The 23,652-nt window shown below is 36.5% G+C and overlaps 1 protein-coding gene across 1 annotated transcript in view; it reads left to right on the top strand.

Annotated features, from left to right (window-relative positions):
- Window positions 1-23,652, top strand: part of ARID2 (AT-rich interaction domain 2) — a 92,315-nt gene that overhangs the window by 28,773 nt on the left and 39,890 nt on the right. The gene's annotated exons all lie outside the window — the stretch shown is intronic.

Below are 23,652 nucleotides of genomic sequence, written 5' to 3'. Positions count from 1 at the left end.
AATGTGAGGTGATCTGTTATTAGGCTAATGATTTCCACAATAGTGGTAAATAAAAGTGGTAAAATCTGTGAGGCAGAGGGAGAAGAGAAGAGCAGCTATGTGGTTGGTCACCAGGTTGCAGGACCTCTCCTAGCCAGCTCAGAAGAGGATTGACAACTCTGCCTGGCAGAAGTGCAGCCGGAAGAAGTTAAGCAGTAAAGGAATCTAGGTGAGGGATTTAAGGGTAACCTGTAATGAGGGAAAATGCAGGATGAGACTTGGGTTTAAAAACCACAGAAATACTACCCCCTGCTGTTTCTGATGGGGCATTGGAATACCTAATGCTTCAAAAAAACAGTTTATATATCAACTTTTTTTAATGCCGTTTCCTTTTTAGCATAACATAAAAAGTAAAACCCTGAAGTATAACCAGCCTCATAAGTAGCTGTCCTTGATTATGACTCAGAAGAACAAGTTCTGTTTAGCTCTGCACTGAAAGAAGGGTTTTTGCATTTGTTTTGAGTGGTGAATGCTGCCTGTCCTCTGCAGAATACAGTGCTTTCTGAGTGTATAATGAAACTGCTGAGATTTTTGTAAGTAAACTCATTAATTATTTTGAATTGAAAAGAATGAAGAATTGGATTGAGAAATGTAGTCTTCTGTTTCAGTATCTTTCTAACCTGAATTAATTTAGTAATTGATGAGATAAATCATTGAAACTTTAGATACACCCAAAACACATTGAAATCTTTTGTACGGTACCTTGAAGGATTTAGCTTGTAGTTATCCTGAACTGCTTGCTACTATACATGATACTAAAAAATACACAGCAAAGGTTAGAGCTAGGGTTGTGTGAACTGTGACGTTCTGTGATATCAGAAGTAGTTTTACATGTTGCTTCTGCTGTTTGCTTTTGTGTAATTCCAGTGGTTGTGGGAAGTCTGTCCTCCTTCACAGAAGAAGATGTATTTCCTGTTCATCTTTAGGTTTGGCATATGTATGCTGTCTCAGCAGGTGAAATAGCATGACTGCTATGATTCTTCTGAACACTGGTGTTTGGTAGGGTTGTTGTCTAGTAAATGCAGATACATGGGTTTATGAAGTAGAAATATTCCTTTTATGCTACAGGAGAAAAGGAAGTTACCTTTTTAAAGCATGGATTGGGCTGCAAATGTTAAAAACCATGCTTCAAAATGTTCATCTTTCGTTGCATTTAACAGAGCTTGGTAGGGCAGAGTTAATGTTATCTTAGTATTTTATATCTCTGTTTCTGTGTCTTAAAATTGTTGGTGTAAAATGTATGTATTTCTTTTGAGACAGCTCCTGGTATTTAGAGTATCTGCAACATGCCTAAACAAACCCCTTAATTCTATTCATTTATCTCTAATTTTCTGAACAGAGCTTAGCTTCTTTGCATATGATATGTGAAACAGAACAATATAAAAGAAGTATTGCTTTCAGATTCCAAATAAATGAAACTTTACAAGAACTATTTAGATGACTGTTTTATCCCATGTTGTAGTCAGGGAAGTATATCTGATTCTTTGTGTCTATTACTTTTGTGAACATAATGTGTAATGTTAATATACAGCTTGAAATAAAAGAGACAATAAGTGATTTCCAAAAGCATTTGAGGGAATCCATATATAAACTGGGATTAGATGTTATTCTTACTGATTTTTTTTTCCTCATCTCACTTACTTTGTCAGCGTGGCCTTGACTACAGAGGGATTGCTGCAAGAGTGCAACAAGAAGGATCAGGAGAAGTGAAATTCATGCTAACTTTGGACACTTTAAAAAACCCCTGAATTTAACAGTTATCATGCTGTTTCTTGAGATCTTGTACCACATTTTCATTAATAGTATGAAATCCTGTATAGTCATTTACCAGAAGAGTGTGGTCTTACAAGGGTTTTGGGAGTTTATAGAAAGCAGGAGGAAGATAAGAGTATGTCTTTTTAGCCTGTCTTGCTTGCTTAACAGTATAGTACCGTGAAATGTGTATATTGATACCAGTGCATCTTGATACCAGTATTTTTCCAATGCATTTCTTTTTTTCTTTTTAATAATCTTTATCTCATAATTCTTAGAAAGCTGTTGTTTGGTTTAGTGGTGGGTTTTGTTCGTCTGTTTCATTTGTTTGGTATGGTTTGTCCTCCCCCAGTGCAAATGTTGCTAAGATGTTTCTTACGTGTTTTTGGGTGGTGGAAGTATTTTTTCTTTTTTTACCTTGTGCCTCCTATCTGCCTGCACTCACTTACTGTTAAGTTATCAGAAGGCTTGAAAGTGTAATTTGAGGAAAGACTGGAAGAAAAATGTATTGTTTGGTCTACAGAAGAGAAGACAAAAGAGACATGATAAGAGTTATTTAGTATTTGAAAAGGACTGACTATAACACTAAAACTTCTTTTTCTTCTGTTGGAGGTGGGACAAGGAGCAATGGAGGAGAGCGGTTGGAGTAAGGGAGATTTAGATTGAAGGTTGTTAAAAGTTTTCTAACATAAGCAGTGGGCAATCATATCCCTGCAGAGAATTGGTGGAATCTCCATCAGTGGCATTTTTGAAACAGGTTAGAATAACCTTTTCGAGGAAGGGATTGATTCAGAGCAGTACCTGCAAGCAATACTGGGATGATGGACAAGATAGCCTTTTGAAAGGTATTTCTAGCCCTGGTTTCTTTATGTCTTGGGTTTTTTTGGCTCACATCTCAGCACATTCATTGGAAGCCAACTACTTTCAGGAGATATTAAAAGCTCCCCACCCGCCCCACCGACAGTCTCTGGAATGTTTTCATATTTCAAAGAAAATAATTACTTTAATCTCTGTAGTATATATGTTGATTTCTGTTTTTTGTTGTCAGGATATTCCATGATTTCTCAATCAAGATAACTGTGCAAGTAATAAATATTCTTGTATGATAGCACTATCTGATTGAAGTACAGTGCTTCCTTTACAATGGAAGATATGAAAGTATTATCCATAATAGGTTACCATAATCCACTATTGATTGTTTAGTTCATAGATGTTAGTTATGCCGTCAGAATTCTGAGGGAAAAAGAAGATGATTCATTATATTGAACTCAGATCAGTATTGAAAGAACTAGTGGGTTGCATTTAACGGAACTGTTAATGCGTTAATTGGCTTGCAGTATGAATATGAAGTAGAAGGCTGACTGCATGGGACACCCTGAGCCGAGGCAAGGGACAACTACTTCTTACCTTCTTTGTGTTTCAATACCACATGGTTATTTATACTTGAAACTTACCAAAGGAGGTGCTTCAAATGTTAGAGTTGTCATTCCAGTAAAGTTCTGAGAGTAAATATAGTCTATCTGCATTAGCATGCAATAGTATTAACCGCTTTTAATTCTCTTTCATTACCATTAATGCAATTCCTTAATGGTGCTAAATTTCCTATGTCTTGTTTGACATGTCAGCAGCATTTTTAGTGATCTCAGATGTAAGACCAGTGATACTTGAATTAAATGAGTGTTTTTGCTGTTACTGTCGCAAATAATGATCCATGACTGCATTGGTAAATCTGAAAGGTGCAAGAATAGACAAGGATAAGAAAAGCTTTTCATAATTAGTAAGCAAGAAGTTGGAAGTGCAAACTTGATCTATTTGGGAACACTAATTGGAAATGTGCTTCCTTTTTTAAAGTTAGTGTACTCTTTACAACAAATTTATAGATGCTTATACCTTGAATTCAGGAGTAAATTTTTTTTTTTTAGTTGCCAAATATGGTTGCAAGAAAAATGGTAAGTGTACCACTGCTCTTTTGAGTGTGCTATTTTGCATATAAAAATATGGCTGTTAAAGTGAAACAGTATCTTGCACATGATGATCTCATTCTACTCTTCCCATTACTGCCTGCTGACAGTGCAAAATATGGAGTCGTATATTGTGTGTGTGTGTGTATAAAACTGTTACCTTAGAAAAGATACTTTATTTTAATTTAGGGCAGCCTGAAGTTAAATGAATTCTAGCCTGCTGCTCTGTGAATGTGGTTTTCTTCTGCAGCTCTGTGTCATGGTAGCTCATATATGTGTTCACCCCAGATTCAGGATTGGTCATCCCACTTGTCTGTTCCATCAGTCATAAATGCATTTCTTTTGTTAACACTACATGCAGGGCCAGTAAACTACTAGTTCAAGCAGATAGTGCAGGTATTTATTTGCCTGTTTTCGTATGTGATGTGTGGATATGGGTCTCTTACTGTTAATTCCTAGGTATTTTGGTAGAATTATATTAGTTTTATGAAGAATGTTTTCATGTGATTTTACTGTATGTCTGTCTTCTCCGAGAATTTTGGAACCTGTTAACCAAGTTCAGCCATGTTTGATAGAAAGAAATAACTTTTTTCTAAATTTCCAATAACCAATTTGAAAATTAGCAGATACATAAAGAAAAGAGACATTAGAAATGTTGGCAGTGAGGGAGGGTTAGGGACAGCTTGGACTGTATGTATTCCAGGTGGAATGGCTTTCAGCAGCTGGCACATACTAACTTGCACATTTTTGTGAACCACTTGTGGCACATGCTGCTCCTTGCCCGGTTATTTGGAGAGATGGGTCTGTGGGAGCTGCAGGTACTTTGCAGATATCTAGTAGGCACAGAAGGGAGAAAGCAGTGACTGGTAAGTGGGGAAATAAAACTTGAGGAAAACTCAGGGTATGTTGAACTCTTGTGATAAAGATTTTTGCTTGGGCCAAAGGGAGAAGTCAACATGTTAAGGGAATAAGAGGAATATAAAGCACAAATCCATGATTCATTATTTGCATTCCTCGCAGAGATTTTAAAAGCATGTTTCCTGTTTTAACTCCCCTTGATATGCTACTTGGTTTTATTCTTTTATTTGTTGTTGTTGTTTGGTTAATTGGTTTGGTTGGGACTTTTCATGTTTACTAACCTGCTGTGGCTAAGGAAGAGAATTACAGAAAATTATCCCTCCTACTCTTTGTGTCACAGGATGCGGATATGGAAATGTATATAGGTATATAAAAATACTTCTAAATATTTGGCTTAGTTTTTTGAAATGTCATGAATAATTGGCACCAAAGAACTCTAAGAACTGAAGTAACAGATGCTTGAAGGGCTTTTCATTTTGTGTAGCAAATAATTTCTAACTACAAAACCTAAATTTTAAATAAAAACTTAAACCCCATGGCTTTACCAAGTAGCTATTACAGCAAGTTAACAAGTCTTCCACCAGGGTGCAGTCTTTTCTAAGGATTTCTAACACCTTCAGCTAAGTATCTGCATTTTGCATGCAAATATAATTTTTCTGCTGCAACTGTTACAGGCACACAGTTAACTTTACTTTTCAGTGTGCATTTGGCTCTTTATTTGTTTTACCTCATTGTGTTTAACAGCTGAGACAAAATGAAGTACGCTCAGTTAAATGATAAAGTAATGTAGTCATCAAATTCCAATTAGAAAAACATGTCGGTCTTTCTCACTTTTTTTTTTTAAATTCTCTAGAATGAAATATCTTCCCCCACTTTTTCTCATTCACTAAATAAATTCACTGTTGCCTTGAGTCAATAGCTAGATTCAAGCAACAGTACTGTAGGACTGAACTTTTTTCATATGAGTTAATAGTGGGTTAACGTCAAAGCCTAATTGTGAGTTTTTAAATTCTCTACACATCTGAAGGACGAGCCAAAATACAGCTGCCCAGCTGACAGCATACTTCAAATTGTGAGTATGAGTTGCAAGTCATAGGATGAAATCTAATCTGTTTGCCTTGTCTGCAGTGAAAATACTTTAAGCTGTTATGTTTGTCTTGTTTAGATACATATTAGGCAATTGTCACCTTTTTATTGTCATCCTAATTCTGGTCGCTGGGAGCTGTAGTTGTTCTACGCACTATTCAGTGGAATAGGAAAACGATCATAATTTGACTTGACTATAGAGATTGTTGGCAACAACTGCTATAACCAAAGAGTATTTGATCAATGGATTAGATACTTCGTTAGGTCTTTGTTGTATAGATACTTCTACTGTGACTTGTTAAGAGAAAGATATTTGTGCGCATATCAAACTTAGTATATCCCAGGCCACTTCAGTTTTATTTTGGTACAAAACCAGTGTATTGTCAAGGGTATTTCTGTGTTTTGGCATTACATCTACTATTTTAAGTGTGTCATGTTACTGTTCATATAAAGAAGTGCCATAATTTCTAGTTTTGATTGCACATCGCTGTTTTCAGCACTTAAAATTAGAGTCTTTGAAATAATGCTTGTACCCAGCATATCATATCACAGAGGATTTTCAATACTGCTTGAAAACCAGTAACAAACTTCCTATCATTGACATTGGCATGATAAGAGGGAACAGTAGAATTTTCCAGATAAGTCATATTTCATGCTTAATTTGAAGATTTTTTTTAGGTAATTGAAAGTAAAATAACACTCTTATCTAGGAAAGAGTTGCACAAATCAGCTCGAGTAATCTAATGGATTACTGGTAGTGAAAAAATGAGCTCCATCTTCTTTCTGTGCATAGCTGTGAACTCCCACCACTTATTTTTTCACTGGCCTTGGCATTTTTTTTACACTACCCCACCTCCCGCCCCCCAAGATTTGATGTTTATTAATCAAGTTTGATGTGGGGGGAAAAAAACTAGTCCAAGGATGAAATAAAAGGCAGGGTATTGTTAGAGTTTTCAGTGAGTGGGATTGATTGGAGAATAGTTGTCATGTTAGAGTCTTTACAAAACAGTATACCAGTAGTAGGATGGTATAGCACATCTGGGTGTGAGGGTGAAAGATGGCAATGGTCTAATTATTAGGCTGGACAGTCTGGGAAGTGTAACTTACTGTAACATGAGCTGCTCTTGTGGGGCAGCATAACATGATGTAACTTCTGGCTTTTACAGTCACATCCTCCTCTGTGCCAGCTTCAATGCCCTTCTGACCCCATACTCAGCTGCTTCAGTCACTGTACTGGGAAGAAATGTCTCTATATGTACGTTCATGTGTCATTCTGCCTATGTATACACACCTATGCACTTTTAAAGAAATCGTCTTCTGCCACCATGGTGTGTGGAAAGAGCTTGGCACAGGGTCAGATGGACACCAGAGGGAGCAGTAATGCATTGCAAGGGGAAAGTATCAGTATAGCAGCTGCAGTTAGATCTGCTTCGTTTGCTATCAGCCACATTCGTCAGTCTTAGCAAGTTAAAAAAAAAAAAGTGAGGGGAAAAAGAAATGTTGGCCTTCCATACGGATTTCTGCACACAGGGTTTTTATTTATGCTTGAACTCCAAAGATTGTCAAGACTGTTTTTTAACACTGAACAGCTAATTAAGAAAATGTTTGCTTGTCAATTGTTTAATCAAATAACTTGGCTGTGTTCGTAATGCATTATTTGTTTGAAACTATGATTCTGGGCATTTTGGATTTTTATAAGTGTAGTACATGACAACCTTTAACTATTGATACCTTAAATACCTTTTCATTAGGGAGAATACTGCATTTCTGGCTATCAGTAATAAATGAACCAAGGTAACACTGTATTGACGATAAAACTGTGGGGTTTATTTGGGTTTTTCTGAAGGCTAGTTAATAAATTGAGTTACAGCTTTATTTTAACTCTATCTGCTAATTCATGTGATAGATATAGTTTCCTAGTCTGTGTTAGGGTTTTTGTTTTGGTTTGGTTTTAATTAAAGAAGCCAAGCTATGTATGGGATGTATCTTAAAATAGTGAGACATTAGAAAACCTGAATAAAGGTTTCCATGTCATTAAAGGGAAGTTTTAAGGTCTAAATCCTTTACTTGAATCAAAATAAAATATTTTTAGTGTAGTTTAAAGATGAGATGTAGCTAAATTGACTTCTATTCAAATAATATTTAAATTTCTGCCATCTTTCAGTTGTGTGTCTGCTGGTTGTATCGTAATAAAACAGTTAATGGAATCCTTATAGGGCCCCAAGAAGTGAGGGTCAATGGGAATAAATACGTGGTTATAAATTTTTTTTTTTAAGCATCATCTGTTCAGTGAATCTGTTACTGTGGCTGTGGCAATTAAAAAGAAAAACAAAGTAGTTAAAACCAAAAACAAAACAACTCTCCATCCCTTAGTAACAACAAAAGCCAGTGTAAGCATGTGTCACCTAATGTTATTTGACAAAGTTAGGGGTGAAATCTAGATTGGAACCTAATGGTGCTTATTATAAGCCGGATGGCTTGTCTTCCTACTCCTCCCTTTCTTGCCAGTGCCGTAGTCCAGGGCAAATTACTCTGTAGGTTGCTGATGCAACTCTTTGCACAGATTTGCAGACACAGTAAGGTGGAAAATATAAGCTCCTACCCTGCCCCCTCCTGAATTTGTTGATACAGAAGAGGTCTGTGCCGAATTAGCTCATGCTTTGCCTCCACATCTGTGTAGTTTAATTACTGTGTGGGTAGTCTGGCTGATTGGATGAAGGTTGTGACTCTGCAGCAGGAGTACAGACATCCCTGCAGGGCTGTGGCACCTTCTGTTCGAAAAAAAACCTCTGGCTCAAGGAAGGAAGTTTGTAAAAAACTACAGCTGTATCTATTGTTTCCCGACTCCATAGGCTAAAACTTTAGTAGAAATTGTAGGTGATGGAGCTGGAGAAGGCAAGCTGGCTGGCTGCACTCTCTCTGAAGTTGGTATTTCCTGAATTAGTTTTATGCTTGTTCAGATAATTTTTAAAGTTATACTTAGTAGTCCACAAGGTCACATAAGGAATGTGTGGTGTAACGTGTGTAATCTGCATAAACGCAAACTGTGTCACTTGCACAGTGTTCAAATGAGTACTGGTAGGGCCTGTTCTAAGCCGGTAGTGGAGGCTATTGGTTTTGGCAGTCACACTGTAATAGAAATCATCTGGCTCAAACTCTTACTGTTATGAGGTATTATGTTACATTTGTCCCGCTTTCCAAATGGTGATGTCAGATGTGCATATAAATGAGCTCTTGTGCCATCTAACTGTTTTCAGGTAAAATTGTCCCTGCTTCCTTGAATACACAGCTGAAAGCATCAGTGGTTCATGAGCTGATTCAGGGGTGCATCAGATGCCTTCATTTGAGAGCAGCCGCATTTGTCAGCAGGGAGGGGTAAGCAGCTGGGTGGTGATGGCTTCAGTTGTCTGATTTTTATCTGCAGCTACAAGTCTGTCAGCACCTTATGTTAGTTTGCTCAGTCTAAGGATAAAACTCAGGTCAATATCTGACAAATGCGCTTTTGTATATTTTAAGTGCAATGTGCCTAACACTGTAGCACACCTTGATGCCTGCTAAACATGACAGTTTAAAACCCTAATTAAGAAAGGGTTAATATGGTTGTAGCAGGCTAGTCTGAAGTTTCTAAGACAGGAATGTTACAGCTATGGTACTAGGAAGATAGATCTTCCTATTTTTTCCATGGATCTCTAAGGATAGTGATTTGGTAGTAAAAAGAAGTTTGATGCTTTGGAGAAATGCGGATGATACTGAAATTACATCTTCAGTTTACCTTCATGATGGGAACTGAGTTCTATGGCATGCTTGTAATTTAAACTTTTTACAGAATTCAAGTCGTTCCTTATCTTTTTGCTTGTGAAAGGGCTAATTAGCTAGCCATAGTCCCTTGTTACTAGCTTAGCCACAGGCTATTAGTCATAGGCTTTTTTTTTTATCCTACCCAGTGTGAGGTCAGACAAATTTGAAGCATTCTTGTAGTTGCATTTAACTGTGTGTTACAATAGCATACCATATTTTACGTATTTTTTTCATTTCTAGTCAAAAGTGTAGCTATTCTTTGTGCTTCCTTTTAACATGACTTTTCCTCACAAAATAAAAGTTGTTTCACTGATGTCTTCATAAAATAACAACTGAAATTTGCTTTTCTTATGTTCACTGTTTGTTTCTTTTAATGGATATCAATATTGCATAATATTACCTCATTTTGATGTATACATAGATAAAAATAAAATAACTGCAGCTTTAGGGCTCTTCATGTATGTTTCGTACTGCTCATGCTCATCCCATAGGCAGCAACAGTGCAGGGACGATATCACTGCTATAACAGGGGTTTTTGTTGCATCATTAAATTACTGAAGTTGTCTTTAATCACTTCCTAACTTTGGTCAGCAGTTGTAAACCTGAAATGATATTATATTATATCTTTCCATTGTCTTTACACTTCAAACTTCTCAGTTATTTTACTTTAAAAACATCTCAAGGGTAATCCAAGCTTGAAATCATAGACAGGAAGCTGAAGAAAGGTTTCCAGGAATCCTGTTGCCCTCCTCCTGCCTTTTCTGGGGCAGGAGGAAGTGTAGAGGAAATATCCTGGCAGATGTTCTATTGCTCCCTAGTAATTGTTTTAAACAACTGAGAAATTTCTTAGCTTTATCACATTCACTGTATAAATTCTTATGATGCCATGTGCATGACAGAACACTGTGCTGGGAGAATGCAGGACTGAGCAGAAATCATGGGAAAGATGAGCAACTGCTTACAAGGACACTGGTGCTGAAAAGGTGCTTGTAAAGCTATATGCCTTTGATTTTACAAAATTTGATAGTCGAGCAGGGCATGAGATTTGATAAAAGCTACTTGGAATCATTGTAAACTTCAGGTTTTGCCATCAGTCTTTTTAGTAGCTTTCCAAATCTGAAAAGATTTGGAGGTCCATTTGATGAAATTTTTTTATCATGTAGATTTATGTCCAGTAAGCTATTCCAGTTGAGCAGTATCTAGCTCTTTTAGGCCCTATGTACATTACTTCATATCGTTGTCCTCTTTTTACAGACGTCACTTAAAAGCAGAATCACCTATACAAAATTGGTTGGCCTATGGCAAAGCATGGCTTTAATATTACTGCTGGTTTATTGTTTTTATTTTCTTTTTCCTCTCTTCACAGTTTTTATAGTGAAATGTAACTAGTTCTTAATGTTTAGAGAGCAGTCATTAACAGGGCTGGAGAAGGAAGCCAGGAATGTGGTGCTCACCCTCACCTGACTATTCTATTATGCTGTTATAGTAACTTAAAGCAGCTTGGAGGGAAATTTTTCTTCAGCCTCCTCTCCATCATCTGTTACAATTTATAATCTTCCCTTGTTTTCCTTGAAAGTAAATGTCATTTCACTTTCTCCTTCATCTCCTCGTAATCTGTACCATACAGAAAGTTCTGTCTGTGCTTTCTGACAGGGTCAGCTACTGCAGGCACGTTGCAGCCGACCATACAGGAGCTTTGACAGCCAGTGTGGCCTCCCTTCCCTGCCACTGTGCATGCTGCCAGCAGCTTCTTCCCAAAGCCTTCCTTGTCCTCTGCTCTTTGACTGGCGTGTGCTTTATGCTTATGTAGGATCTGATTTGCTATATTTTAAAAGTTTATTTTCTAACTTTAGGAAATTTAATTTTGTTTGTTTTCTGGATGTTCTTTCCCCCTTGTTATAAGCCTAGTGCATTAAAGAGAGAGTATAGAGTTCTCCCAGTCTCCACTTTAGCTCCTAAATCAGTGTCCTCCTTCCACAGTATCTCACTGGTTTTTACATCTTAAATCCCCTTCTTCAATTCTTTTCCTCTTCTTTTTATGTCTTCCTATAGCATGACAAAATACTTGTCAGATTATGTTGATAGGATGCAACTTGATATACACAGTTCTAAAGGTACTTATATTTTCTTATATTTTTTTTTTAAAAACAATCTCTTTCCTGTAGTGGCCACAGTATGTTTGTTTTTAAGTCATGCATGTGTTATAAAAACTAGCTGCCCAGAAATGTAGTTAGTTTCTTGTCTATGTTGCATAAGTTTGTTGTAATTCATCTGGTATGCGTCTGCTCCCAGGAGCTTAAAACTTTAAAAAATATTTAATAATGCTTTCCATATCTTTCCCAAAGACAACTACCCAGAAGAAATGTTCATATTATTTGGGGCATAAATTAGAGCCTCTGGTCCATTAAAATAAAAACAACAAACAAACGAAACAACACCCTCCAAACTACTAGCCAAACTCAGTTGCATATTTGGTGGTGAAGACAGAGGGCAACTTGCACATGTGATAAGAAAATTGGATGTGGGCTCTATTCCATGTTCATATTGGGCAACCTCAGTGCAGCGTAACTTGTGTATGACATGGATTTCAGACTGTTAAGAGATATGACTGTTAAACTACTTTGGGGTCTGACATCAGCAGTTTAGTGTGTCCTGGATCACCATTGTCTCTCATCAGCTGGCAGGTACTGCTCTCTACAGCCTGCTGATTTGAGGAATCTTGTAAATACATTGTTGATGACAGTGCAACATCAGCCAGTTTATTTCAAGTGTTCGATAACTTCATAAAACAGTAGATAACAATTTAAAACTTAACTGCTCACTGGTCATCTTAAGGTAATTCTTAAAGAAAGTGTTTTATGTAGTTTGTTCTTGTGTCATGGTATTTCCAGGGGATTGGACATTGTCACTGGCTTAATGCTTTCTATGCTACTTAAGGATTTACTCTTTTCCCCATCTGTTGCAAAGCATGGCTGTTACATGTGAGCAGAAAATACTGAAGGTTTATTTTTAATTTCTTGTTTGAAATTTATTTCTGAGAAGGTTTGCTCTTTTGTAGAAACAAGCTCTGCTTCTTGGTAGATGATTTCATTAGTCTGAAGAAGAATCTTCAAAATGTGTCCAGAGCTTAAGTGACACTGAGGTAGCCTGGTTTCAGAATATTGAGTACTTAAAGAAAGCGATTAGCACCATATGCTGGTCTTAGCTGGAAACTTAAGTAGTGTCTTTTTCTGTGGAAGTACACCGTTGTGAATTTATAGCTAGGTTTTCAAAAAACTGGTTGTATTAGCCATATATTATATATACACTGTAGAAGTCAAATGGAAAGGTGAAGGAAGTGTAAGTAGCAAATCCAGTCATTATATGCTGTAGTAATCCAAAATCATAGAATGCTTGTGAATTTAAAGACCATACAGTCCACAGCACACACACCCTACACACACCCCCTTTGCCATGGTCAGGGACATCTTTTACTAGATCAAGTTGCTCAAAGCCAACTTGATGGTACCTATTCAAATTTATGTACAGTGTAGAAAGCTCTGAAGTAAGAAAGAATAACATCTGGATGATTATTTAGGGAAATGTTATTTTACTTGCCCGTATATTGCGTAATACAGATACCATGTGACTTTGTTGCTTTCCATAATGAACTTTCTTCAGTCTTAGAAGTCCCTACCCACTGTCTCTTGAAAAGGGACACAGTATGTTAATTGCAGAGCACTTACCTTCTGACAAGTTATTTCCATTCAAAATACTAGAAATACAATAAACGTTACTGGGTTTATACAGGATTTGAAAGGGTTGGTCAATCCACAGTGGAGGATCAGGTTTTATCTCCTCTAAACCCCAGACCACCAGCAGGGACTATATATACTCCAGGCATTTTCTGATACTTAATACCTGAATACTGTTGATACTGAGGTGGTTTTTTTTAGCCTTCCTATAATAGAATAATTTCTCTTCCAGTATGCTCAACACATTATTAGTATCTGTATCTCAGTTTTATATAAGATTTGAGTTTGAGTGGTTTTATTGTGTGTTTCAGAACAGCATTCTCGTTGGGTAATTTGTTAGATTTGTAATTTTTTAAAAGTAGAGCTCTCGGTTTATTTTTTTCATTCTAATACTCCAAAATTCTCTTCCTTCTGCCTTTAAAGCAATTCACAATGATTATCTTCAGTGACCGAGATGGATATTTTCCAACAGGAAGTATGATCTTTGGGCTTTATCTGTATTCATTATGCCCATTTGTTGTCTTTCTTTTATCTTTGTATATGTTCTAATGGCTTTACATTAGTTATAAAAAGCAAAAAAAAAAGCATAAATTCTTCATGGTCATTGTGTCGTTGGTAATTCTAAAATATTTTCTGAAGGAGCGACACTTCATCTGTCTTTCTGCTTTCCTCATGCTTTATCAGAATTAGTGTTAAGCCAGAGGCCATCTGTACAGCATTCAGTGATTCTCCAGCTATATCTATATTAGTGAATTAAGTGTGTCTGAGGCTAACTGACATAACACGGCTCACGTCCATAGTCCTAGCCCCAAAACTGGGTAGTTATATCCAAAGTTACTTCTGGGAATGGTCCCCTTACCAAGGATGGCTTTCTGAATGGTGCCTTTAAATTACTTGAAAGAATGCTAATTGGTCTGGACAGGAGTTGTTTCAGGCACTTCTCTAACAGTTTAGTGGTACAGGCAGTTCATTTCCATGAAGTGCAGTTGATTTTACTGGTATAGGTGTGTAGCCTCTACAGCTTTAGACGGCTAAATCAGTATATTACCTCTTTATCATCATTTCTCAATTTACACTTGGCTACATTCTCAGAATGCACTGGGATACTTTAAACCATATAAGTGCATATTGTTAGATGATCAAAAAATCTAAAATTAGTAATTATTACTATTTTACTTTCATTCTGGGTAGTTTGTATTTATTCAAAGCATACAGATATTTTTAGGTTAAGTGTTTTTATGAAGGTCCAGTTGCATTCCTTTTTACAAACTGATTTCTGGGAAGATTTTGAGACAAAGAAGGTACTCACTCCCAAGGCAGTTTTTTCCTCTCCACTTGGACCTTAAAGAATTTATGTTCCTAGTGTGCAGAATCCCACCAGGATCCTCTTACTCAAGATTGGTTTTTATTCCATTCTTATTTTTTTCATGAATATTTGATCCATCTGGTAGAGTGTTCAAGAATTAATTAATGTTCATATTTTTGTTTGATTTACCACATAAATAAGGACATGTAACTAGTGCATATACTTTGATTATGTGGTCAGTGTGGAATACAGTTTGACAGAGAAATTGTAAATAAATTTAATTGCAGGAGAAGACCGATTTGTGATGAAGGCAGAAAAGTGCAACTGTTTAAGTTGCCGAATCTGTGCAGAAAGTAATGATGAAATTACAGATAGCTATGTGAGGTGGAAAAATGACATGGCAATAAATTTTTAATAAATGCTTATAGATTCATTAGCTTTAAGAAACAGACTACAAGCATTAGGAATCAGTAAATTCTATCTTTTTATTATGTCTTTTACGGTTTTGAGGTTTTTTTAGTAACTGTTGAATAACACTGAAATAAGTATTGTGGAAATGTTTATCATGGTGGCTAGAGCAATTGCCAAAATCTAGAAAAGCTGTTTCTAGGCTGCTGTTTTCATGAGATTTAAATCTACAATTATTGTGCTCTTGTATAATATCCTTCTAATTACCAGGCTTGCTACGGGAACCTATTGGCTCTTCTTGTCAAAGTACTGCCAGAATGTGGCAAAGAGATTAATAATAGGCCATGGGGAAAGGGCCATTTTCCAATAATTAAGATAGTACTTTGACTGTGTATAGTCTGGGCTTCCACACCTCGTTCTAGAAACAGCTGACATGTTTTTTGTCAGTGGTGTTTGATTAATATCCATAAGCAGCATTTCTGTTGGCATACTTACAATGAAATACACAAATACGATGTGTTAAAATTTTTTAATATTTTCAATTGTTTTTTAAAAATTTAAATATCTTTTAATATTTTAAAATAAAAGGTGTTACAAAATTTTAATATATTTAATTCTTTTAAGTTAAAAGAGTATTTTTTTTCTTATTACTGCATTCTGAAAAGTGTGTAATATTCCTAAATTTCAAAAATGTGCACGATAAGTATTTGGAGTTGAAAAGGAGTATGCAAGTCTGCAGATGAGACAGATTACAGTTTAGCGAAGTGTTTTGAATAAGTGTGTAATTGTAAGTATGTGATGTGTGACTATTCACATGTTGTGGTATTTTGTTCGATTATGCCTTTATAGGATAAATTTATCCTGCATAGCCAGGACAAGGTGTAAGTGGCTATTGCCATCTGTGATAATATAGCAAGCTGTGTTATTTATAATGGTTTGAGAGAAAGTCAAAGAATTGTGAATTCTTGGTGGGATAAATTCAGGACATTCTTGTTGTGAAAATAACTTTGGTGTAATGTTTAGCAGGCCCAAAATGAAAGAATTTACTCCTTGCATACAAAACCCTCTAGTCAGGTTTCTGTGATACCAGTAATGAAGTCCATGAAAGTTTGAAAGTAAAGTATTCTTGTGAAAAAATACTAGCTCTCTCTGTTTGCATGTTTGATAATGGAACTGTGAACTGAAAACTACAGGGAATCACTTCCTTAATCGTATGTACTACAGGGCCAGCTTGCATCCTGAATTTGGGAAAAAACCTAAGACTGAACTGCCATAGAAATTTTCTCTTTAGTGAGAACAGCTCTTCAGTTTGTACTCTGATGGAACATTGTGTTGCTCTAACAAGTGTTTCTTTCTCCACTTTCTTTTGTGCTACCTGAACACACACACCCACACACACCCACACCCCCCCCCCACACACACCAGGGGAAAAAAAAAAGTCTTTCTCCTATTTAAATTTCATAATAGTTAAATTGTGTCAGAAGTAATGGTCAAGTGAAGCTATACTTGTTAATAATATGTGTAGTTTTCTTCACAGAGTTAATGAAATATTTGTAGGTTACTTATAAAGGCCAGTTAAACATCTATTCATGTTCACCATTCTAAAGGTTACACAACTTCATACACAATATACATTAAATGTGTACATTTGTATTTGCATTAAAATGTGTTCATATTTGTAGTTGCTTGTCTCAGGAAATACTTCTGGAGCACCTGGTCATTAATCTCTGGTGTTCAAAGTCTGTAATGTGTTTAATATGCTTTTGCTTGATTCTAATTCTTTTGCTTGGGAGTATCTAATAGATTTTTAGCTGCAATACTTGACAAAATACAAGCCACTATTTATTAATGGAAGCCCCCATCTTTAAAACATGCTCTAAGTTATCATGTTGTGTAGGAATATTCTGATTTTTGTTCAAGTATGTATTTTATATATATATATGTATAAGTATATTTTAAAGTATTTTCTCGTTAAATACACTTACTAGATAAATACATCTGTTGGCAGAACACCACTGAGTCCTAGGATATGTTTGTGAAGGAATCCACATAAATAATTTTATTTTAGTATTTACCTTGATACTTCACTTAGTGACCTAAGTAATGTTCACTCAATGCAAGTTTTTGAATTCTGTGCAGACTCTGTTTTACAAGACATGCTGTTTATAACTAATGCTATGTCAGAAGCTGTGTTTAGTTGAAAATTTTATTATTACTATGTCACAATACGTATTACAGTGTAGAGACGTTCATTTTTATTGCTGCCAGCTTTGCAGTGGATACATGAATACTTGAAATTGTTGTAGTGGCTTTCATAATGTGTTGGTATTTGGGATTTCGGTGGTGGTCTGAAATAAGGTGGCTGGTGTAGGCGGTAGTATGTTGTGACTGTGCTATGGGCACACCCCACAATGCTTAGTTAAAATTTCCTGCATGTGCCTACAGGGGTTCCTAACTTGCGGTACCATTTGTATTAGTGCATCTTTGCCATTCAGATACTCTTGTGTACAGGCACTGTGGAGCACTGTGGAGAAATCTAGGCAGTACTGTAGATTATTTCTCAAAATAGAGAAACTTCGGGGTTTTTCAAGAATTTGTGAAAAAGTAATAGAGATAATAACAAATCTAGGGGGTTCTGGTGTTTTGCTTGAAGAGCTAAACTCAGACTGCAATTATACTTGAGACTTGATGAGCTGTCATCCTAGATGGAAACAGAGTGACTGTAGTATTAGTAAGAGGAATACGTCTGGGAATTGCCTTTGTTGAAAAGATAAAGACTGGAGAATTAATAGTTAGTAATTGCACAGCTCAGATATTCCTGGATGTGAAGCCCATCGTGTCTGCTGAAGCAGCCACTGAAAGCAGTAAGAGGTGATGCTGGATTTGAATTGTTTTTGGCAAGCAGTGAGAATGCAGCAGGAGAGTTAGTCCTGTAAAAGAAGTTTGGACCACAGCTGTGGATCACAAGTAGATTCAGTGTAAATAAAATTAAATGAAGACAAGCTTATGTAGCAGTGTATTTATCTAGGATATGTTGGAGTTGCTGGTAATGCAGTTTCTTCAGACACTGATGTCATCCTCCAGCCACCTCAGTCTTTTGAAACTGCACTCCAGCGTAAGCACTTCAGTTGGATGTCATATATCTTTTATTGTTTCCCTTCTAAGATGGGGCATTATTAGTATGAAAACATAAAATAGTATCTTAATTTCTTTCCTTTCAGTGTTACTATAGATATTAAGAAAGTATTTTCATTGACTTGAATGATTTATTTTTTTTCTTTGGAGCATTGAATCTTTTTCTTCTTGTAATGTCTAACAAAGTGAAATTTGCAGGGTTGGTGGTGCTCATAACTTTTACACTTCTTCCAACAAAGATTAACAAAGATTGCCTTAGGAAAGATTCAGAACTTTGTGAAGGCATGTATTTGGGTTTCCTCTGTTTGCAAAGGTTTCTTGGTAGGGTAAGAATTTTTTAATCAAATTTCAAGCAAACTACAAATTGGACCATCTATCATGTAGTCTCACGTGTTACTAAATGTGTTACAAAATGTTAACATATTTAAATTCCATTTAAAGGCAATTATAGTTTGTGTGTGGTTATGCATAAAGGGCTTGGGCTGTTTAATCTTCACAGGGCCTACTGAGTTTGCTCACAATTCTCCTAAAGTGTGACAGAATCTTGTCAGGGTGGAGGCTGGATGGTAGAGCCCCTGGTATGGTGTGTATGGTCTGATGGGCCCACATGGGACCTCATTCCAAACAGGCCAGCTCAGGCTGGTTGGGACAGTATTCTGCACATACCTTGTGGGACACTCTGCCAGGTGTTTGAAAAGCACAGCTATTGGAGTTTTGTACTCATCTGGCAGGCTGGCCAAGTACAGCATTAAGGGTCTTGATTTGTCAGCCTGTCCTATTAGGTGGTTACAATAAGCTGGAAATCAAACAAAGAATGCGGAGAATCACGTGTGGAGTGTTTCACTGGAAGCCTTATGTGAGACAGTCAGTTTCTGAGTTAGACAAGGTGAAGATGGAAAACTCAAGTGTTGTTTTTGAAGGATTCAGCTGCAAGCATCAATTCTGACAATAACTGGGTTTAACTGTTGAATTGCAATTCATGGTGCCCTCAGGGTCAGGGGAAAAAAAACAACCAACCTGAAAAGCTTGCTAATGACACTGGCAAATCACTCAGACATGAAATCAAATTTGAGGCAGTTTGTTGGTGTACACTAAAAGTTTGAGCAGAGCCTTGGAGCAGGTTATTGTGTTTGCCATTTCCGGAAACTACTTAGGATAATTCTTGGGACAGGAATTTGGTAAGTGAACATCTATGAGATGAGTAAATCAGTTGTGCATTTCTTTGGGCAGCTGCAGCTGCAGCTTTGTCAAGTTCTAAGCAGGAGTTTCATTGCAGTGTGTGGCACCAGTCTCCACTGTGTGTGCCAGAAGCAGCAGTCAAGCATAAATGCTTCGGCCCTGCTGAGAAACAGCTTTCTATGGGATTAAAATACTGCCTGCTATTAGGCTTCGTAAATGGATTGGATTTTCAAGTAACTGTATCAGGCACAGATTCAAGCTATAGGACTGCAATGGATTTTCTAATAAAGATGGTATTGATTGGCACCATAAGTTCGTGAGTTGCCATGAGTTCCTTAGTCCTCAAGATCAGAGCAAGAGTCGTGTTGAATTAGGGGCAAAAAGAGACTTTATGCTATGATTCTCACTTAAGGTAACACAAACTGGAATATTCAGTAATGTGAAATCCTTATTACAATCAGGATTTTGTCTCATGATTGTCTAGGGTGTTGTTAACAGTATTGCAAAGAGGGAGAGGGAGTACAAGAGAGTGAGCGGGAAGTGCATGTCTGTCTTGCAACATAATGGAAGGTGTTCAAGCAGACAGAAATGGTGCAAGGTCACATTGTCAGTCTCCCACTAATAATGCTGTTAGAAAGATAGTTTCAAGAAAGGTGAGGTGGAGAGCTATGGTAGGAATGGTACCTGCTTGTTCTTCAGCTGAATGCAAAGATGAGGAGGGAACTGATAGTTGGACTGTGATGGTTCATGTCTGCACGTCATGTTTTGCCAGATGTTGGTTAATATATCTTCAACGAATTTACTGTGTCCTGGTAAAGGGAGCCAAAATATTCAAATGAGCCAGATGTTATGTACTGTTACTTGAAACAGTTTCTAGTATACTCCAAGGCCATTCAGGGCTACTGTTTATAGATGTACCTAGTTTAGACTTCTTTTTGTATTTTTTCCCAGATATCTGAAAGCAAGCCTAAAAATCACTGGGCTGAATAAAAACCTGTGTTGTTACTAAATAAGTATTTTTCATGGATAAAAATATTACTCATCTTCATAGATTTTTTTTCTCACAGACTTGAATGGAACAAAGTGACTTATTGAAGTTCTGTCAGAGGAACAGAACGTGTAATATGTTAATTTGATTTTCAGAGAGATATGATCTTTTGATTTCCAAATCGAGAGATTTTTAAAGTAACCAAGGTTTCAGAAAACATTGAAATCACTTGCCCTTCAAAAAGTAGCCAGTCTGCACATCTGTCTCTGGTTGCCTGTGTATTTTCCTGTTTCTAAGTACTTTGCATATCCTGTTGTTCTAGCTATTCACCAGAGGTGTGTGGTTTTTTGTTGGTTTTGGGGAGTGTTGGTGGTGTTGTTTTTGTTTGGGGTGTGTAGCTTTTTAGAAACTCATTTATTTTTCCATTTATTCCTTTATTTAATTTATGTTAAACCTCTCAGAACAGAGGAGTGATCCAAGCTGAAAGGCCAGGAGTGGCTGTAAATGGGTTTCATTGCATATCAGTTTCTTGAATATTTTGGTTCATGTGTGCACTGGATAACACCAGTTCAGGGTGGCATGCTAACAGCGGGGAGCACCTTTCCACATATGTACAGAGGGCAGTTTTACTTATTACTCCATCTTCACCAAGGCTTCAACATAGTACTTAAGTGAGCTTTTTTAAAGACATCTTTTACACTTTTCTATCCCATATACATTGTTTGTTTCATTCTGGTCTTTCATTTAGTTAGTTGCTTTAATTCTCGTTACATACTAACTGCATCTTTCTCTGTCAGGACCTTATCGTTCAGTTGGTATTGAAACTAAAAGAGAAGATTAGAAGATTGAGACCTGTGTTGTTGATGTTTACTACCTGTGACTTTGTGAAATTAAGGAAGCATTTTGAATTCCTGAAAACCATTTTCTGTGATCAAAGTATACCTTTTTAGCCTATAACTACAGATTTAACCTGTTTTGAAACATGAAATTAGCCTTTTGCAACTGATCGTAATGTGTGAGCATTTGCACAACTGTTTTTCAGTAATAGAAAACCTCCATTTATTATTTTTTAATTTCTTGTCTATTGGAGCAAGACGTGTGTTTATGCTAAACTGTTCTGCTGTTTGCATAGTAGCTGTATGCCAGACTGTTGAGATTAGAATTTAAGACTAGTAAGGCTCATGTACAAGCTAATTTGCAAAGCTTCTTCTTTACACTGTAATTCCAGGTCATGCATTCTCTCTGCAGGAAACAAAAGGAATGTTTGGAGGATTGAGGTCTGTACAGCTGTCTGTAAACAGTTGGTACTTACGTAGCATAAAGGAATCATACGGAGGAGCCTATTACAGTCTGGTTATTATAGTTGAAACTTAGTATTACAGTGCTGTTAAACACAATGGATTGAAAAATAGTGCAATGTCCTCCCTCAATGCTAGGAGTATCTTGAAGAGAGTAAAGCGTTTGTGTTAGAGGTGGGGAAGGTATTTCTGTCATTTGATTTGGGGTTTGGGTTTTTCTTGGGGTGGGAGGAAGGCAGGGTTTAGCCTTTGTAACTAATGCTTTGGGATTATTGGGGGCTTTGTTTTGTTTTGGTTTTGACTTTTCCTTGGCAAACTTGATCGTGTGGGGTGAGATAAGAAAGGAGGATTGTTCTTCGAAGAGGTGGAACCTCACTAAATTGAAAAACAACAAAAAGAGCTCAGAATTTAGTAAAGTGAAGTTGGTCCTTGCCTTTGCATAGGGAAAAATTAGATCATCACTTGAAGTTAATTTGAATCCTGGTTTCCTGTGAAATGCTTAATAAGACATTGTGAGAGCTTTGTCACAGTTGTCAACACTGAACAGATTATGACCATTTTAGTTTGCAAAGGTCTTTTAATGTATGCCTAAATTTTTTTCAGAGAGGGAAGAAAGGAAGTAGATTCTTGAACTTTGAGATTTTCTGTGTCCAGTGGAACTGTTTTAACACATTTCTGATAAAGTAGGTATTAACAGAGGAGAACATCTAGGGTATTCATATTGTTCAGCTTGGCTGAGACATGGCTTTAATAAAAAGCATAAGGTTAAGTATATATGTTCCATATAAAACTGTCAAACATGAATTATTTTATGATATATACAGCTTTTTTTTTAATGCTCAAGTAGCTATTCAGTCTTGGCAGAATGGACAAGTCCAGAATCATTTGCAGACTGTATTTTGAGTACCATATGTGTTTCTGTATGGGGATTTTTACTTCATCGTATTAAATGTTTTTATGAAATTTTATTTCAGTAAGGAAACTGTTTTAAGCTCAAGCTTTGACTCAGACCAACAAATACGAGGAAATTAGCTCTAGCCCCAGCATTATTAGACAAGCTATGGCAGTGTAGCTTCTGCCAGCGTAGAAATTGTACACGTGGTATCCTTGGCTGTGTACACCTGCAGTTTTCCCCTGCACTAGATCTAGTATTCATCTGACCCCTGTTCAGTTTGAAAAACTATTGGAAAGCCAATGTAGAATCCTCCTGGTTTTCTGAATGAGCTCTCTGAAGAGTGAGTGACTGGACAGAAGAAGGGATGGTCAAGCTGTCTTTGAACTATTCTTTTTGGTCTTTACCATAAATGCACACGCTCTGTTAATTAAAATTGATTGGATTACAGATTTGCTTCATCTGGATATAAAATGTAAGCTAAAGGAAAGAAGTGGGATAAAAGGGTAAGGAAATGTAGGGAAGAGAAAACGTAGGATTTAAATTTTAGGACAGTTGAGCTATGACTTTAAAAAAGTTATAAACAATTCTAGAAGGTTTTAATTTCTTTTCACATATGCAGTTGGAACTTAACTCACATAATTGAGGATTTTTAGTTTAAAGATAAAAGCAACCATATTTAAATGTAATTTTTAGTCTTTTAAAATCTCTAACAGTAACTGTGCAGGGAAGATTTTTGCTGACTCCTTAAGTCACTCAAGAGTTTATGTAATAAGGAGGGGGCTATGGCAGTGGTTCATGTAACAATAACATATATAGTACTTTGAATATCTTGAACTCTAGTCAGACATGAATCATATTTTGATGTGATACAATACAACATTATATGCCTTACTAGCTCTGATATCTTTCCTTTCTTCTGAAATGCACCCTTTTCTTAAGAAAAAATGTATTTGCTAAAATGTTAAAGGTATGGTTATGTCATTGATACCTCACTTCATGAAATAATTACTAATTTAATGAATGTGAAATACTCCTCAGAGGTCAGTGGGAATACTGTTTTCTTAAAATCTTTCTGATTTACCATGAGTTAATCAGTGTCTACTGACAAAAATTGCACCAAAAGCCTACTCGTATAGTAAATATTTTAGCAAATACAAAGAGAAAGATAATAGTTTTTAATTATTTTCTGATTATACAGCATTTTTATTTTGATTT

Source organism: Corvus moneduloides, chromosome 4 (genome assembly GCF_009650955.1).
Source record: "Corvus moneduloides isolate bCorMon1 chromosome 4, bCorMon1.pri, whole genome shotgun sequence".
NCBI classification, from domain to species: Eukaryota; Metazoa; Chordata; class Aves; order Passeriformes; family Corvidae; genus Corvus; species Corvus moneduloides.
Note: the sequence above shows the minus strand (reverse complement) of the source record. Positions and strands in the feature narration are given on the sequence as shown.